The 16,024-nt window shown below is 34.1% G+C and overlaps 1 non-coding gene across 1 annotated transcript; it reads right to left on the reverse strand.

The window, feature by feature from the left end:
• Nucleotides 1-3,396: 3,396 nt before the first annotated feature.
• TRNAH-GUG (transfer RNA histidin (anticodon GUG)) lies at nucleotides 3,397-3,468 on the reverse strand. Its single transcript has one exon. It is a non-coding gene; the product is annotated as a tRNA-His (tRNA).
• Nucleotides 3,469-16,024: the final 12,556 nt, after the last annotated feature.

The raw sequence follows: 16,024 nt of genomic DNA on the forward strand, positions 1-16,024 counted from the left end.
CGAATTTTATTGATATCTAAGATTTCCTATTGTCTTCACCGAATTTTCCAACAAAACTTATTGATTTTGTCATAGAAAATTTAGAGTAAACAATATTTATTTTTTCTGATTTTATTTGTGTTGAATAAATTTTTTTTACATTCCATGTTGTATATTTATTGTTTGTTCGGAACAACAAATTATCATGTACTTTGTAGAGATACTTCGTTGATGAAATCTTGACATATTTGGGTAATTCGGTGAAGAACATTTTGTTATCATTATTCAAATGAGTTGTGGAAAACGTATTATGAGTGAAATATATGTTTCAAATATATTTCATGTTACCAAGATGATAGTGAATGGAAACTTGGATGAAATTGTTGAATTTCGAAACATGTATTTTTAGTTTATTTCCTTTTGTTTTAATTTAATTTATCTTTTTTTTACTGAATTTTTAATTTATTTTCAAAATTAATACACTGCCTCAGGAAAAAATTGAAAACTATTATCAAGCAAAATTGAATCATGTTCCCTCAAATATTTTGAGTTATGTTATTCCAAAAACTAATAATATACAGCAATAACTAATACTTATTTTAAAAGAGAGTATTAAAAATTCAAAATCTATGCAATATATTGCATTAACTACTACTTCATTTTCGAAATATAGTTTATAAATTTTAAAAAATTAATATACAACTGCTTATTAACCCAACGAATTTAAAGTTTCAAAATACAAACATTAATGACAGATTTTGATTGTAGGACCGAGCGCTTGTTATTTTATTAAAAGTTATATTTAGTGGTAATGGTGTAACTCAAATATTTTAAACCGCACAGCAGCTCAATCATCACGGTTCGATCGCTCTTCCAACATTGATTGTTGTCATTTATACTATTTTATTAAGTTTGAGATACTTAGAGTAACTAACTTTGGTGTCATGGTCTGTTTTAATAATTATATATATTAATAAAATGTTAAAATTTTAATTCAAGTTATATGTAGTTCAGCGGATATTGTCATTGTTTTTTGATGTTTAGGTTATAGGTTCAATTCTTATTGAGGTCATTTTTTTATTCTTTTATTTTTCAATTTATTTTTAATTTATATATCAAAATTACAGTGTAGTTCCTCATTATTTTTTATAATTATATTTTGATCATAATTTAAATATAAATCAAATGAATTATAAAAATTATTATACAAGCACGCAACGCGTGCGGCGGTGTACTAGTTATAATTAACTCAAACACTTCAACAAAATTCATTTTTCCAACGTATTTTACCCAACGATCTCCCATCTTCTCTGATTCCTTTCATTCTGAAAACTAAGTGTTTGAATTTTTTTTCGCAGAAATCCAATTTTTTCAAAACACAATCACTAATCCTAGCAATTCTCATATTTTTCAAAATCAACCCTAATTATCGGTATGCATATGCATAAAATGTCGACCGTTTTCCTTAATTTTCTTTTTCATTCATTTATATTCAGTGTATATATATATATATATATATATATATATATATATTTTATAATCCCTCTTAAATAAATTTATAATAAACATCAAATATTATTTTAGTTATAACTTACATGAAAATATTTATTTTGTGAATTATCATTATAATCATTTAATTTATAATTGATTATATTTATTTAAAATATTTTATTTTGTAAATATTTAAATAGAAAATCTTGATTTGAGAGCGAGAGTAGCTCTACAGTATAATTTACGCAGTTCGGTTAAGACGATGTTTCAAATATCAATATTTCGATCCGTTAAGTGATATTATAAATGACATGGTTTTTTAATTCAATAAAATAATTATATTTTTTATTTTTTGTCTAATATAAATGATTGTAAATTTTTTTTTCTTTTACATGAATTTGTGCAGTTAATCCGTCGAGCCTAATGATCATTAATCTTTGGGAAATTGAATATTCTAATCTATTTCAAAGTCATAATTTTAAAAATGATCTTCTTTATTACACATTTTGCATTATGTCTTTTTTAATTAAAAAATCCTAAAATACCCTTTTTCTATGAACACACATGTTCCATTTTCGTGATTCATTTGTTTAATTATCTATTATTTCTCTTTAAGAGTTGGTTTAACATTTGTTCTGTTTATTTAATTTATAATATATTAATTTTTTTAATACTACTTACTTATATCAATAAACATATTTTAATAAAATTATGAATTCTTAGTTTGAATTAGTGCATACGAAACCACCAAGGTTATAATATTTTAATTACGATTGTTGCTCATCTAAAATAATATAAATAAAATCATCAATCACCGTGGTTATGAAACGTAATAATTACATCAATGTTAGTTTACACAAATATAAAAAAAATCTAATGGTCTCAATTAAGTCTCTACTTTACTCCATGCTAACAGTTTATGAGTATACACAACAAACCTTCAAAAAAATAAAATGCATAAAAATGATACTCGACAAAAGAATTATCTTAAATTATCACCAATATATGTCCAAATGCATGGAATTCTTAAGATTATTCGAGAAATTGCGAAAATCAAATAAAGAGTTTGAGATAAAGAAATTGATGATGAATAGAGTTTAAATGATAGGAGATATCTATGTAATTTGATATGATAAAAAGACTATTTTGGTAAATTAATTTAACTGAAGACTAAAATTGATTATAGTAATTGTATGAAGTTTATTTAAAAAAATCTTAATTTTTCTTCTGAAAGAACTGCCGGCTCAACTATAAATCTGCCAGAGATAATTGATCTATCAAATGACGATGGTTTCCATGTTTATTTTGTTAGGACTGTTGATAAATTGACGCCTATTCCTCGATGTAAATATTTAATATAAATATTTTTTAAAATCTTCAAGATTTTTAATTTCACTAAATATAGAAACACAGTAGAAAATTTCTAATAAAATATAAATTACATAGTTTTTTATTTTTTAAAAATTAAAAATAATAAATTACATAGTTTTTTATTTTTTAAAAATTAAAATTTTTAATTTTTAAATTTTTTTTGTATCTATTATTTAGGGTTCATACATACAGCAATAAAAATCACTTTATTGACAAAATGAAACAGATCCCTGTATTTACTAATTTTAATAGTTAATTATATAGAATAAACTGCACAAGTAAAATACTAATATATATTAATTTTTGAGTAGATTTTTTTGTGAGACGGTCTCATAGGTTTTTATCGATGAAACTAATTGACCTGATCCAGAATTATCGTGAAAGTAATATTTTATATGCAGATTTATAATCATGAGAATAATTGACTTGATCTAAAATTATCATGAAAGTAATATTTTTTTATGAATTAGTCTTACATAAAATTGTGTTATTTTTTAGCAAAATATACAAGAATATGAGGAGTTGTCATTGAGCATTGTTACAGAAGGAAAAATTTGTGGCTGCTGGGATTCGAGCCCAGGTCTCCACGGCCACAACGTGGAATTCTCACCACTAAACTACAGCCACTTTTTGTTTGTTGAGTTTTTAATTGTTTTATACATATACGTTGGATAATTTGAGTTTTTTTTTTTTTTTTTTTTTTTGTACTCACCTAGAAACCCCTCGTCCTTTTAACATAAATATCAGATTTTTATATTCAAAATTATACCATCATTTTTGTTTTATTTCATAATTACAGTTGTTTCGATTTAAATCCACTCCATGTCAAATTAAAATGTATGAACAAAAACATGGGTGAGAATATTTTTTGAAAAACACAACGCTAGTCTTTTTGGAGATGAGTTTATACCCTTTCGATTAGGTAAAAATTGTTTACTTTTACGGAGTGTATTCAATGTAGGAGATTTATTGAATTTTAATGACTTTTGTAGATTTTAAAAGTTTAGATGTATTCAATTAATACTTTTACATACTCTACTGAAATCTAATGGTATTCAAAATAGACTTTCATAGAGTTTTAAAAAGTCAAGTGATATTCAACATTAACTTTAAAAACTCTATAAAAGCATATATGTATTCAAACTTTCAATAGACTTTTAATAATTTCATGGAATTCATTAACATACAAACATTAAGGCCTAATATATAACTATAAATTGTCAAAAATTGTATTTGATTCAACCCAAATATTTGGATGGATTTTTAAAACTTTTAACTCAAACAAAAGCTATTTATTTATTTCTCTGTCGCTTCACATAACATCTCTTCTTATCTTCTCTCTTCTCATCTATCTCTATCACTCTCTCAAATTTTCGATGTATGTATATATATATATTCATTTTTCTTTTTCAAAATTTTCATTTTTTGGCTGAATTTTAATATTATAGGAAATTTTGAATTTTAGAATTGATTTTGTGATTTTTAATTTATGATTTATACAAATTTATGTAATATTCAATAATAATAAAAAATGATCCAAAAAACTTCGGGTAATTATTAATAATTGAATAGCCTCGCAATAACCATGATTTTTTTAATTTTTTAGCATTTTCAATTAATATATAAGCTATGATATTTTTATATAAAATTATATTCACACAATGCTAAATAATTTTCTTTTCACATGTATATTATCAATTCAAAAACAAGGTTACAGATTAATCAATTGATGTATTTTAATAATTTTACAAGCATGCATACAAACCCATATATGTACACATGTAAGGATTAAATGATTCAACTTTTAAATAAGTAAATTTATTTCTTAATATAAATATTGAAAAACTATTTCAAACTGTTATATATGTCAATTAATCATTGGTTTTAAGAAACTAATAAAAAAAAATAATATGTTATAGTTAAGTACAAAATTTCTAAATAAAAAATTTAAAAATAATTTCACAAAGTCTATAAAAATATTGCAAAAAAGTCTACATGAATCCACATAAATCTGTTTATAAATATGTGAGATTCTGTAAAAGTCAATAAAAATTTATGAAATTCATAAAAATCTATCATTTGAAAAAGTCATTAAAAATCATCAAAACTCTGAATTGAATACACCCCATCTGATATCTTTTGGTTTATTTCATTCAAGTCAACGTTCAGGTTTTGGACCCCAAAAGTCCACGAGAAGCTTCAGTACCAGGCTTGACCATTGAAACCAAGATCCACTCGTCCTCGTGCCATCTGACTTTTACTACCAAAATATATTATTTTCCCATTAATTAATGTTAATATTTCTATAAATATTCACTCAAATAACATTTCTTTTCTAAAAAACCACTTTCATAGTTATCAAGATGGCCGATGCATGGACAGAAGTTCATATTGCCGAATGCCGAGAAGCCTTCTGCCTCATCGACAAAGATTCCGATGGTGACTTTTCTAATTAAAATCGATAGTAAAACTCATATATATCTTCTTTTGGGGGAAAAAATATATGTCATACTGATTGATACTCCCATAAAAGCCCGGGTCATGGATGACCAGGAATACTAAATGGATAGTGTGAGAACCCGAATTTTCAGGAGTATCTAGCGTTTTGCAGTAGCTAGCAATATTCAGTAGCAATGCAAAAATTTCAGCAGAAGCTAACAATTCCAGCAACAACTAATATTTTAGAAGCTGATATTTTTCCAGCAAATAGAATCCAGCAGCAGAAGAGTTCAGTAGCGCGAGATTCCAACATATAGCTACTGATTCTACTTATGACTTGTAACTGAAGCATTTAACATGAAATAAAGGCTGTTAATTGCACATAATGACATATTATAGCCATTAATTGAGAGGCTAACAGTCAGAATCTTGCCTATAAATAACACCATCAAATATTTGAAATAGTGTTACACAAATCTTGAGTTATCACTTGAAATTCGAGCTAAAAAGAGTGCCTTTTTCGAGCAGTAAAATCCAGTAGCGAGCGAAAGCAGATTCCAGACTTCAACCGAAACTTTCTAGCAATTTACGGTAAGTGGGCTTATGAATAAATATCTTGAAACCAGTTTGATAATTTATGTATTGAAGCATAATATATGTATTTTTGAAACATTCATGATTACTGAATTCTGATTACTGATTACTGGCCTCACCCCTTAGAGGAGAGAACATATAGGAGACTGATATCAGTTTAGCCACGAAATTCACAAACGTGCCCAATGCTTACTTGCTAAATTTTTTAAGTTCTGATTTCTGTTCTGAAGCCTGTTATTCCTGAATACTGATTCCTGTTTTGAAAGTAAGAATTTCTGTATATGATTTGTATTACTGTTTCTGTTGAAAATGGTTTTGAAAATTGGGAGTTATTCCCCAACCTCCCCCCCGCTTATTGAGTGACGACTAAATCACTCACCCACCAAACCATCTCAGATAAAAACAAGGAAGAAACATTAGAAGAAGAAGAGCAGAATCAGTTCTGAGGCTGGTGAAGAAAACTGTTGTTTCTCATTTCTTAATTATGTTTTCTACTGCATCTGTTAAAACATTGTTAAGTTTGGTTTTACATTTCTGATGTAAAACATTAGTTATTTGAGTTTGTATCAGACAATGAAATATTCAATATTATGAATAAAAATGCTGGTTTCTGAATTTTGTACTTCTAAGGCTGGTTGTTTTCGAATGCAAATTTGAGAGCAACGCCGGTGTCGATCAACCCCGTCCCTGGGACGTGACATTGAATTGGTATCAGAGCAAACCGAGTTTCATAATCTGAGGAGGAGGAACTAGAAATAATAAGTTCTGATAGACTTCTGAAAAATAAGTTCTGATAAACTACCGGACTTTTGAAAATAAACTACTGTAATAGACTACTGAAAAGATAGACTAACTACGTACAATTGGGAAAATCAGTAAGGGAAACAAATCAGAATGCAATAGAGCTCTGAGTGTTTCAGTTGCATGTCTAAAAAAAAAGTAGACAAAAAACCAGTAGGTCAAAACCAGTAGACCAAAACCAGTAGACCGAAAAACAGTAGCATCAAAACCAGCAGTCTGAAACCAGAACCAGCAGATGGAAATCAGTAGACCGGAATGCAGCAGACTGGTTCTAACAGTACTGAAAAGCATCAGACTTGATTGCAGTAGAAAGTGAATTCCAGGAAGCGCATGCAGTAGACCTTGCAAATTGTATGGAAGTTGAGGCGTTTTTTGCACAAACTTCAAACGTCCATAACTTTTGATCCAGGAAGAATTTTGACTATTGTAATATACCGTTGGAAAGCTCTCGACAAGAAGAACCCAACATAAATCTACTTATTGTCCTAGCACCACCGAAAAACCCCAAAATCCTTCGTTTAGATAGTGATATTGTCATTTTCGTAAAATTTTTCAATTTTTTGAAACTTTGAGGAATTTATATTTCCAAACGGCTTAGTATTTTTGCACCAAATTTGGTACACTTCATGTTCATGATGCGAATGATTTTTAGTAAATTTTCGACGCGATTCTAAGATCGAAAAATGTTGAGCTATTTTCTTCTATTAAATGTTATAGATTGTACTGATTCTGTTCATTCCAGTAATTGTCTATAGCTCGACCTGTACTCTTGAGATCATTTATGAACTTTGACTCTCATGTTTTGGATGTAGAATATGGCTGACCAGAGTAGCTACATTAAGAGCTTAGAGAAGAAGATAGAGAAAGACATAACTACAGCTTAGAGCTGGACAAAGATGAATTACAGTGTGGAGCATAACACTTAAGAGATGATGTCCAACGTTATACTCACTATCTGCATGAGGCAGAAGAGAGGAATAGGAAATCTCTAGAAGAGTTTGAAACCACCCAAGAGACGGTTGCAGAGTTAATCGAGTTACATGATAACTTGATTGAGAAGATCCAAGTGCTTAAGGATCAAAAGAACCAACTCATCCACCAGAATAATCAGTATTGTGAGCAGACTGATGCTCAGATTCAAGAGTTGCAGAACACTGTTGAAATTCTTAGCGACCAGAATGTAGTTATGCATGGTCATATTGAACATCTGGAAATAGTAATAGCCAACCATGAAGACGAACCCGAGGAGGATCCCGAAGAAGAAGAAGAAGTCGAAGAGGATCCTATGGATTTGATATTGGGAGAAGTGATAGATTAGACCATCAGTAGTAGTTCTTTGTAATAACACATGTTCCATTTGTATTTCTGTTAGCATTTTCGAAATTTAGTTGTAATTGCACTTTTGTGGGAAATCAATAAAATTTATTTCTATCCATTAGTTTCATATTTAATTTTTGAGCAATTACTCAATCATTTTGCTTCCTTTGTTTAGTCCATATTCCGCCAGAAACCTCAGAACTTTCATATTTGTGGGAAATGGACGAAAGACCCGTGAGAAATGATCGCAACCCTCTTTGTGGAAACCGCAATAACAACCGCAACAATGAAGATGCACAACAACTACCACCAACAGTTGGCCTTAGTCAGGCGGATTGGATGGCTATAGCCACGATTGTGGCAACCAAGCTACAAGGGTTTGTCAAACCAAATGCTAACCAGCCACCGCCACCACCTCCAGCTCAGAATGAGACTAAGCAGCACAATGAGTCTGTCCGAAGAGCAAGAGTCCCAAACTTCGATGGAAGCTCCGATCCCGAGTTTGGGCAGAATTGGATGAAGGAGGTGAAGAATCATCTTCGACTACTTGAGGTTCCACACAAGATCAAGGTAGATGTGATTACATTTTTTCTTGTGGATAAAGCAGCCAAATGGTGGGAAGGAGTCTCACCAACTACGTTAGGGACGGGACCTATCACTTGGCAAAGGTTCCGAGAGGCATTTTTGAGGCAGTATTTCCCGACAGCAGTTCGAGTGCATAAGCTATCAGAATTTTAAAGCTTGATTCAAGAACCAAACATGTTAGTGATGGAGTATTCATCCAAGTTCCACTCACTGGGAACTTACTCCCCAATCATCATGGGAGACGAGGCATTAAAGATATATCGCTTCAAGAAGTGATTGAACAGCCGCATTCAATCTTCCCTTGCTGTTGCCGAGCCCAATAGTTTTGATGAATTGATGGGAGCCGCTATCAGGGCTGATAATGACATCAAGAAGTATGAAGGTGAGAACAAACTCAAACGTTCTCAGTCAAGCCAGTACCAACCGGGCCAAGAATTCAAGAAGCCTAGGTTTTCAAGCAATCAATCCACCAGTGCTCCAGCCAAAGGAACCACTTCTTCTCAATCAAACAGAGAGGGAATCAAGTGCCAAACTTGTGGATTTACTCACACTGGTGAATGCCGTAAGAATGCTGGAGCTTGTTTTCGTTGTGGAAAGAGGAACCACAGCATTGCTCAATGTCCTTTTCCAGATCCAATGAATGGTCCAGCAGGTGGAATAAATCTAAACAAGCCTAAGGAGAACAAGCCAAATACTCGAGTTTATGCTCTCACTCAAGAAGAGGCTGACAACTCAAATGATGTCGTAGCAGGTACCATTCTAATCAATAATATACCTGCTTCTGTATTATTTGATTGTGGTGCTACGCATTCATTCATGTCTAAGAGATTTGCCAAAAATTTAGGAACTAAGCCTGATAACTTAGAAGAACCATGTAGAGTAGCAACTCCTGCAAATCGGATTTTAGAAACTCGCACTCTATATTGGGATATTAGTGTTCTCATAGAAAATCAGAATTTTAAGGCAAACCTAATAATCCAACTAAACATGGTGGAATTTGATGTAATTCTTGGAATGAATTGGTTAGCCAAAAATCATGCTTTAGTAGATTGTCATGGAAAAACGGTAACCATCCAAGCTCCGCACCGAGAGAAACTTTTATTTCATGGTAAGAAAAAAGAACAAAAGACTCTTCTTCTTGCTTCTCAAATTTGGAAAGCCATGAAAAGTGGAGAATATGTTTACCTAGCTATGTTAAGCGAGGTAAAGGAAGAAACCATACTTGCACTAGAAGAGATCCCGGTAGTACAAGAATTTCTGGATGTCTTTCCTGAAGAACTCCCTGGCACAATTTCCGACCGCGAAGTGGAATTTGAGATTAATTTAGTACCCAATGATATACCAATCTCAAAAGCACTGTACCGAATGGCTCCAGCAGAGTTCAAAGAACTCAAAGAACGACTTTAAGAATTGTTGGATAAGAAGCAAATCCGACCAAGCGCATCTCCGTGGGGAGCTCCTGTTCTATTTGTAAAGAAAAAGGACGGAAGCATGAGATTGTGTATTGATTATAGAGAACTGAATAAGATCACAATCAAGAATAAGTACCCGCTTCCAAGGATAAATGACCTGTTTGACCAACTCAAGGGAGCTACAGTCTTTTCCAAGCTCGAATTAAAGTTAGACTACCACCAACTAAAGGTCAAAAAAGACGATATTTTGAAGACAACCTTCAGAACAAGGTATGGACACTATGAGTTCATGGTAATGTCGTTCGGATTAACAAACTCTCCGGCCGCATTCATGGATCTCATGAACAGGGTGTTCAAACCGTTTCTTGACAAGTTTGTTGTGGTATTCATCGACAATATTCTGGTATATTCATCAAGTGAGGAAGACCACAAAGAACATCTTCGTCTCACCCTCCAAATGCTTAGAGAAAAGAAACTGTACGCCAAATACAAGAAATACGAGTTCTGGCTAGCGTCATATTCTTGGGTCACATAATATCAGCAGCAGGAGTATCTGTGGACCCTAAAAAGGTATAAGCAATCATAGATTGGTCGTGGCCAAAGAATGTGACAGAAATTCGAAGCTTCTTGGGATTAGCAGACTATTATCGAAAATTTGTTGAAGGATTTTCTTCAATAGCCATACCCCTCACTAAACTCACCCAAAAGAACTCCAAGTTTCAATGGAGTGAAAAATGTGAGCAAAGCTTCGAGACTTTGAAGAAGAAACTTTTCCCTACTCCGGTATTGGTATTGCCAACTGAAGGAAAAGACTTCACCATCTATAGCGATGCATCAAAAAGAGGTTTAGGATGTGTGCTCATGCAAGATGAGAGAGTAATTGCCTACGCTTCAATACAACTGAAACCATATGATCAAAACTATCCCACGCATGACCTCGAACTAGCTGCAGTGGTGTCCGCACTAAAAATATGGAGACATTATCTTTATGGAGCCATGTGTGAGATCTTCACTGATCATCAAAGCCTCAAATATTTGTTCACTCAAAAAGAACTAAATATGCGGCAGAGACGATGGATTGAACTCCTGAAATATTATGACTTGACAATAAGCTATCGTCCGGGCAAGTCGAACAAGGTAGCTGACGCTTTGAGCCGGAAGAATATGCGCAAAGTAATTCTAGCGTCACTTTCAGTACAACTATGCCTCCGAGAAACAATCAAGATAAGTCAAGATCGGGACCCCACCTTGGTGAAACTGAAACAACAAACTGAAGAAGAAAAATCATTGGATCTCCAAACAGATGACAAGGGAGTTATGTGGATGAAAGGACGATTGTGTGTACCTGAAATTGAAAATCTTTGACAGGAAGTCATGTCTGAAGCACGCAATTTCAAAATTTTCAGTTCACCCTTGCAATACCAGAATGTACAGATATTTGAAGAAAAGTTTCTGGTGGAGTGGAATGAAGAAGGATGTTGCAATGTTTGTTTCTAAGTGTCACGTGTGCCAACAAGTCAAAGCAAAACACCAGAGACCTGGTGGACTTCTTCAACCATTAGAAATTTCGGAATGGAAATGGGAACATATTTCCATGGATTTTGTATTCGGTTTACCAAAGTTGAGACAATGTCATGATGGAATATGGGTAATTGTAGACAGACTCACGAAGTCTGCGCACTTCTTGCCTGTCCGTATGAATTATAATATGGAGAAACTGATCACATTATACATGAATGACATCGCATGATTACATTGAGTTCCAGCTAGCATACTATCCGACAGAAATCCTAGGTTTACATCTCACCTTTGGAAAAGCTTTCAACAATCTATGATGACAAAAGTTACTTTTATTACGACATATCACCGTCAAATTGATGGCCAAACTGAGAGGACAATACAAACTCTTAAGGACATGCTGAGAGCATGTGCTCTAGACTTCAGTGGTAATTAGAGTGAACATCTGCCCTTAATCGAGTTCGCGTACAATAATAGTTATCACAACAGTATTGGAATGGCACCATACGAAGCTCTGTATGGACGAAAGTGTCGATCACTACTATATTGGGATGAAGTAGGGAAAAAGCCATCGTTGGACCCGAACTGGTCCAATAAACAGTGGATAAAGTTGCTATGATCAAGGAGAGACTAAAAACTGCACAAGATCGACATAAAAGCTGGGCTGACCTGAAAAGAAGACCCGTGAAATTTTAAGTTGGAGAAAAAATATATGTGAAAGTGTCACTCTAAAAGGTGTAATCCGATTCAATGAGGCTGGAAAACTGAATCCTAGATATTTTGGACCTTTTGAAATTCTAGAGAAAGTGAGAACACTTGCTTACAGATTAGCACTTCCCCCCGATATGTCAAGGATCCATAATGTTTTCCACGTTTCACAGTTAAAAAGATATATTTTCGATCCAAGTCATATTCTTGAAGCTGTACCACTGTTGGTTGAGGGCAATCTAAATGAAAAACTGAGGTATGAAGAAATTCCGATTCGAATTGTGGATAACAAAGACCAAATACTGAGGCGACAAAATATTCCATATGTCAAAGTACAATTGTCCAATCACACCGAAAAAGAAGCTACTTGGGAGTTGGAAGAAAAAATGGGCGAGAACAATACCCTTATCTCTTTGAGAACCATGTATAGCCATGTTTTGGGGACGAAACTTCTCATAAGGAGGGAGGATGTGAGAACCTGAATTTCCAGCAGCAGCTAGCATTTTGCAGCAGCTAGCAATATTCAGTAGCAATGCAAAAATTTCAGCAGAAGCTAACAATTCCAGCAGCAACTAATATTTCAGAAGCTGGTATTTTTCCAGAAAATAGAATCCAGCAGCAGAAGAGTTCAGTAGCGCGAGATTCCAGCAGATAGCTACTGATTCTACTTATGACTTGTAACTGAAGCATTTAACATAGAATAAAGGCTGTTAATTGTACATAATGACAGATTATAACCATTAATTGGGAGGCTAACAGTAAAAATCTTGCCTATAAATAACACCCTCAAATCTCTGAAATGATGTTACACAAATCTTGAGTTATCACTTGAATTTCGAGCTAAGAGAGTGCCTTTTTCGAGCAGTAAAATCCAGTAGCGAAAGCAACGAGATTCCAGACTTCAACCGAAACTTTCTAGCAAATTACGGTAAGTGGACTTATGTATAAATATCTTGAAATCAGTTTGATAATTTATGTTTTGAAGCATAGTTTATGTATTTCTGATTTCTAATCTCTGATTTTTGAAGCACTGAGACCTAGTGAACTAATAGTAGGAATATATATTCTTAAACATTCCTGATTACTGAATTCTGAATTCTGATTACTAGCCTCACCCCTTAGAGGAGAGAACATATAGGGTACTGATATCAGTTTAGCCATGAAATTCACAAACATGCTCAGTGATTACTTGCTAAATTTTAAGTTCTGATTTCAGTTCTGAAACCTGTTATTCCTGAATACTGATTCCTGTTCTTAAAATAAGAATTTATGTATATGATTTTTATTACTGTTTCTGTTGAAAATGGTTTTGAAAACTGGGAGTTATTCCCGCCTCTTCTTATTGAGTGACGACCAAATCACTCACCCACCAAACCCATCTCAGATAAGAACATTGAAGTAACGTTAGAAGAAGAAGATCAGAATCCGTTCTGGGGCTGGTGAAGAAGACTATTGTTTTTCAGTTCTAAATTATGTTTTCCGCTGCATCTGTTAAAACATTGTTAAGTCTGGTTTTTACATTTCCGATGTAAACATTAGTTATTTGAGTTTGTATCAGACAATGAAATATTCAGTATTATGAAAAAAGACTGGTTTCTGAATTTTGTAGTTCTGAGGCTGGTTGTTTTCGAATGCAAATTTGAGAGCAACGCCGGTGTCGACCAACCCCGTCCCTGGGGCGTGACAGATAGCCCAAATTAGAGTATATGTTCAGGAGGATTTCTTCAGCAGCCGGGAAGGTGAATGCCCGTGATATTTTCTTCCCGGGCAATCAAGCGCCCGAGCTCTCATGCAAGCTCCCGGGAACTTTTACCCGGGCTGCCTCCAGAAGCGCACCACACTCGAAGCTGATCTTGATGTAGATGGCCTTGTCAACTTTGATGAATTTGTGAGGATGACGACGATGACGATGACTTCATCCATTTGATATCATAACTAATAATAATTTTTATTAAGGTTAAATTGATAACGAAAAAAATTATTTAAAAATAAAATATATTGTAAAAATAACAAAAAAAGAAAGTGTCCCTTGAAGGAAAGTCGTATAAAAAACTTCTATGGGTAAATTGTAGAAAAACCGCATATAAAAAAACTAAAACTGATGTTCAATCTTCTTCTATGATGGAAGTCTTGGCTCCAGCCCGTATATATTGGTGTGCCACCCTCTTGGTAAACATTGCGTGTAATCTTCCATACCTTGCTCACATTTATCCATTGGATCATCACGTGATTCAAGAGATCAAGCACAACAAGAGAGACATCAAGGACTGATATCTGTGGAGGTGGGAACGATCCAAGGCACGACAGACGACCACGATTGGATTCACGGCAAGAGTTGACTCAAAAATAAGACCGTTGCGAGGGAGATTGCAGAAGAAGTATTCATCTCATAGTAAAAATGATGTAATGTCCCAATAAACTTGATCATTTAACATGGTTTTCTAATTCTTGATAGCACAGTTTGTATTTGGATCTCTTTTTGGCCTTTATTGGTTCATTGAATGATGATGATCAGGTAAATCGAGTCAGTTGTGTGGGCGATTCATCGAGCCAGGTAAGCTCTTATCGAGGACACTTGAGACCGGGTAGATAGTCTTCTGGCTGAATGATTTGCATGATATTAAGGATAAAGAACGTTAGTGAGGTACCAGAAGGTTTTCAGTCATAGTCATTCTAACGCTCAAGTAAGTCAAGTGTTTTTCGAAAAGGAAAATGCAATGTAGAGAATGTATATTGAGTATTTGTGCAAAAATTTTAAATGGATAGACACGTTTTAGGATCAAGTAAGCATGAGTATTTATAGAAGAAAATGTAACGATAACTTTGTTTTTAGTGCTCGGTTACTACGTATGACAAGATGGCTGCTCATGCCTTGCTTTTTGATACTTCCACATCTCACATCTAATAGTGCCTCTAGTATAGTCACATCATCTCTACGTGAGCTGAATGACATGTCATTGATTTCGAAGCATGACATCCCATATCTGCGGACCCGGAATTGGCACTTGCACTGAGGTGCTCAAGGAATGATTGTGGCATGAGAACGAGGACATGACGCCTGATCCTATAAGTCCTATTACACTGCCTGGGCTAAGCTGAGAGCCCGAGCTCACTCGAGCATGTGCTGGTCTGATCAACTTCCCTGGTGTTTCAAACCAAAGATGGTTTATAAAAGAGCACTTCCTTCCCCAGGGTTGGATCTTACCCGAATTTCCTTATCTTTCGAACAATCCTCGGCCCGAATCCCAAGATGACCCAGGCGCTTCTCGGGATATCACCACTTCATCTTTAAATATTCAGGCTAGAGTCTCACTCGATGTCCCGAGAGGTTAAATTGAACTCGGGCTGGGAATTAGTTTATATATTTGAATTTGAGCACGCTATTGCCGACGTCTGCATGACGCCAGCCCTAGCATTCGAAAAGACAGGTGTCTGACAGATGTCGGTTCACATTCCAGAATTGTCTTTTCAAATACATGGTTCAATTTTCGAGGTACATCTCGTCCGTTTGTTTATTCTAAGATCAACTATCGATATCACTTTCCCTCGTATATAAATATCGATAGTGCCACCCCATTTCACACTTTTGCATCCTCGCACTTTGCTTTCCTCCTTCTGAATTCCGGCGTCCATTGCTTCTTCTCCGGCGAACTCATGTTCTCCCTTCCGACAAGCTTTTCCTCCATCTTACTCTTGTAAGTTCTCTTTTTTCCCCAATCATGTCTAACTCCACTTCTTCTACTTTTGGTGCTAACGTTCGTGGCTCCTCGGACCTGGAGTCTGCCAGGTTGCATTCCGACTCCACCCTT

This window comes from Primulina tabacum, chromosome 1 (assembly GCF_025594145.1).
Source record: "Primulina tabacum isolate GXHZ01 chromosome 1, ASM2559414v2, whole genome shotgun sequence".
NCBI lineage: Eukaryota > Viridiplantae > Streptophyta > Magnoliopsida > Lamiales > Gesneriaceae > Primulina > Primulina tabacum.